General features: G+C 57.3%; 2 non-coding genes across 2 annotated transcripts in view; both read right to left on the reverse strand.

Annotated features, from left to right (window-relative positions):
- Positions 1 to 1,465, reverse strand: part of LOC126138861 (large subunit ribosomal RNA) — a 4,223-nt gene extending 2,758 nt beyond the window's left edge. The window contains exon 1 of the ribosomal RNA XR_007528361.1: positions 1 to 1,465. This exon is cut by the window's left edge and continues 2,758 nt beyond it. This is a non-coding gene — a ribosomal RNA (large subunit ribosomal RNA).
- Positions 1,466 to 1,654: 189 nt separating this feature from the next.
- On the reverse strand, positions 1,655 to 1,809 carry LOC126138866 (5.8S ribosomal RNA). The gene has a single exon (XR_007528365.1). It is a non-coding gene; the product is annotated as a 5.8S ribosomal RNA (ribosomal RNA).
- Between the last annotated feature and the right edge of the window lie 1,964 nt (positions 1,810 to 3,773).

Raw genomic sequence — 3,773 nt, forward strand, 5'->3', positions numbered from 1 at the left:
AAAGTGGCCCACTTGGCACTCCGATCCGAGTCGTTTGCTCGCGGCTTCAGCATATCAAGCAAGCCGGAGATCTCACCCATTTAAAGTTTGAGAATAGGTTGAGGTCGTTTCGGCCCCAAGGCCTCTAATCATTCGCTTTACCGGATGAGACTCGTACGAGCACCAGCTATCCTGAGGGAAACTTCGGAGGGAACCAGCTACTAGATGGTTCGATTAGTCTTTCGCCCCTATACCCAGCTCCGACGATCGATTTGCACGTCAGAATCGCTACGGACCTCCATCAGGGTTTCCCCTGACTTCGTCCTGGCCAGGCATAGTTCACCATCTTTCGGGTCCCAACGTGTACGCTCTAGGTGCGCCTCACCTCGCAATGAGGACGAGACGCCCCGGGAGTGCGGAGGCCGCCGCCCCGTGAAGGGCGGGGAAGCCCCATCCTCCCTCGGCCCGCGCAAGGCGAGACCTTCACTTTCATTACGCCTTTAGGTTTCGTACAGCCCAATGACTCGCGCACATGTTAGACTCCTTGGTCCGTGTTTCAAGACGGGTCGTGAAATTGTCCAAAGCTGAAGCGCCGCTGACGGGAGCGATTATTCCGCCCGAGAGCATCCCGAGCCAACAGCGGCGCGGGTCCGGGGCCGGGCCAGGTAGGTCCGTCATCCGGGAAGAACCGCGCGCGCTTGCCGGGAGCCCGAGCGCCCAAAGGGGCGAATCGACTCCTCCAGATATACCGCCGAGCAGCCAGCCAGGACACCGGGGCTCTGCCCAACAGACGCGAACCGAGGCCCGCGGAAGGACAGGCTGCGCACCCGGGCCGTAGGCCGGCACCCAGCGGGTCGCGACGTCCTACTAGGGGAGAAGTGCGGCCCACCGCACACCGGAACGGCCCCACCCCGCGGCGAGTGGAAAGGCAACCGGACACGACCCCGCCGCGGATTGCTCCGCGCGGGCGGCCGGCCCCATCTGCCGAGGGCGGGAGCCAGTGGCCGGATGGGCGTGAATCTCACCCGTTCGACCTTTCGGACTTCTCACGTTTACCCCAGAACGGTTTCACGTACTTTTGAACTCTCTCTTCAAAGTTCTTTTCAACTTTCCCTCACGGTACTTGTTCGCTATCGGTCTCGTGGTCATATTTAGTCTCAGATGGAGTTTACCACCCACTTGGAGCTGCACTCTCAAGCAACCCGACTCGAAGGAGAGGTCCCGCCGACGCTCGCACCGGCCGCTACGGGCCTGGCACCCTCTACGGGCCGTGGCCTCATTCAAGTTGGACTTGGGCTCGGCGCGAGGCGTCGGGGTAGTGGACCCTCCCAAACACCACATGCCACGACAGGCGGCAGCCTGCGGGGTTCGGTGCTGGACTCTTCCCTGTTCGCTCGCCGCTACTGGGGGAATCCTTGTTAGTTTCTTTTCCTCCGCTTAGTAATATGCTTAAATTCAGCGGGTAGTCTCGCCTGCTCTGAGGTCGTTGTACGAGGTGTCGCACGCCACACCGCCAGCCGGCTGTGCACGCTACCGAGAAAGTACCGGTATGCGAACCGCCAGGCGACGGGCGCGCATCGCACGTTTAAGGAGACGCGGCCGGCCCCACAGGCGGCCACGACACTCCCAGGTCTCCGAAGGCGGGACAAACGCCGCGCGCTTCAGTATACGTAGCCGACCCTCAGCCAGACGTGGCCCGGGAACGGAATCCATGGACCGCAATGTGCGTTCGAAACGTCGATGTTCATGTGTCCTGCAGTTCACATGTCGACGCGCAATTTGCTGCGTTCTTCATCGACCCACGAGCCGAGTGATCCACCGTCCTGGGTGATCTTTTTTGTTTAGTTTCCACTGTCTCTTTCAAAACAGTTGCATAGGCGGGACTGAGGCGTTTGACGGCCCCTGTTCCAGCGTTCTGTGTCCAACGGCCTCACGGCCGATGGGCGTCGTACGGCTCCACACCGGAGCGGACAGGCACTCGGGCGAAAGTCATTCAAAACCGGCGCCAGGCGCCAGGTGCCGCAGGCCAGCCGCTCCAGAGCTTCAGCGCTCGTACCACACAACATTTTGTCCGTTAGTTTTGAGAGGCACGCGTGGTTCCGCACGCGGCGCACGGCTGCTGCCGTACAGGTAGCGTGTTGCGCGACACGACACGCACATCGAAAGACATGCAGTCTAGTCGGTAATGATCCTTCCGCAGGTTCACCTACGGAAACCTTGTTACGACTTTTACTTCCTCTAAATGATCAAGTTTGGTCATCTTTCCGGTAGCATCGGCAACGACAGAGTCGATGCCGCGTACCAGTCCGAAGACCTCACTAAATCATTCAATCGGTAGTAGCGACGGGCGGTGTGTACAAAGGGCAGGGACGTAATCAACGCGAGCTTATGACTCGCGCTTACTGGGAATTCCTCGTTCATGGGGAACAATTGCAAGCCCCAATCCCTAGCACGAAGGAGGTTCAGCGGGTTACCCCGACCTTTCGGCCTAGGAAGACACGCTGATTCCTTCAGTGTAGCGCGCGTGCGGCCCAGAACATCTAAGGGCATCACAGACCTGTTATTGCTCAATCTCGTGCGGCTAGAAGCCGCCTGTCCCTCTAAGAAGAAAAGTAATCGCTGACAGCACGAAGGATGTCACGCGACTAGTTAGCAGGCTAGAGTCTCGTTCGTTATCGGAATTAACCAGACAAATCGCTCCACCAACTAAGAACGGCCATGCACCACCACCCACCGAATCAAGAAAGAGCTATCAATCTGTCAATCCTTCCGGTGTCCGGGCCTGGTGAGGTTTCCCGTGTTGAGTCAAATTAAGCCGCAGGCTCCACTCCTGGTGGTGCCCTTCCGTCAATTCCTTTAAGTTTCAGCTTTGCAACCATACTTCCCCGGAACCCAAAAGCTTTGGTTTCCCGGAGGCTGCCCGCCGAGTCATCGGAGGAACTGCGGCGGATCGCTGGCTGGCATCGTTTATGGTTAGAACTAGGGCGGTATCTGATCGCCTTCGAACCTCTAACTTTCGTTCTTGATTAATGAAAACATACTTGGCAAATGCTTTCGCTTCTGTTCGTCTTGCGACGATCCAAGAATTTCACCTCTAACGTCGCAATACGAATGCCCCCGCCTGTCCCTATTAATCATTACCTCGGGTTCCGAAAACCAACAAAATAGAACCGAGGTCCTATTCCATTATTCCATGCACACAGTATTCAGGCGGGCTTGCCTGCTTTAAGCACTCTAATTTGTTCAAAGTAAACGTGCCGGCCCACCCAGACACTCAATAAAGAGCACCTTGGTAGGATTTCAACGGGGTCCGCCTCGGGACGCACGAACACGCACGAGGCGGTCGCACGCCTTCGGCTCGCCCCACCGGCAGGACGTCCCACGATACATGCCAGTTAAACACCGACGGGCGGTGAACCAACAGCGTGGGACACAAATCCAACTACGAGCTTTTTAACCGCAACAACTTTAATATACGCTATTGGAGCTGGAATTACCGCGGCTGCTGGCACCAGACTTGCCCTCCAATAGATACTCGTTAAAGGATTTAAAGTGTACTCATTCCGATTACGGGGCCTCGGATGAGTCCCGTATCGTTATTTTTCGTCACTACCTCCCCGTGCCGGGAGTGGGTAATTTGCGCGCCTGCTGCCTTCCTTGGATGTGGTAGCCGTTTCTCAGGCTCCCTCTCCGGAATCGAACCCTGATTCCCCGTTACCCGTTACAACCATGGTAGGCGCAGAACCTACCATCGACAGTTGATAAGGCAGACATTTGAAAGATGCGTCGCCGGT

The sequence above is a fragment of the Schistocerca cancellata genome, unplaced genomic scaffold (genome assembly GCF_023864275.1).
Source record: "Schistocerca cancellata isolate TAMUIC-IGC-003103 unplaced genomic scaffold, iqSchCanc2.1 HiC_scaffold_672, whole genome shotgun sequence".
NCBI lineage: Eukaryota > Metazoa > Arthropoda > Insecta > Orthoptera > Acrididae > Schistocerca > Schistocerca cancellata.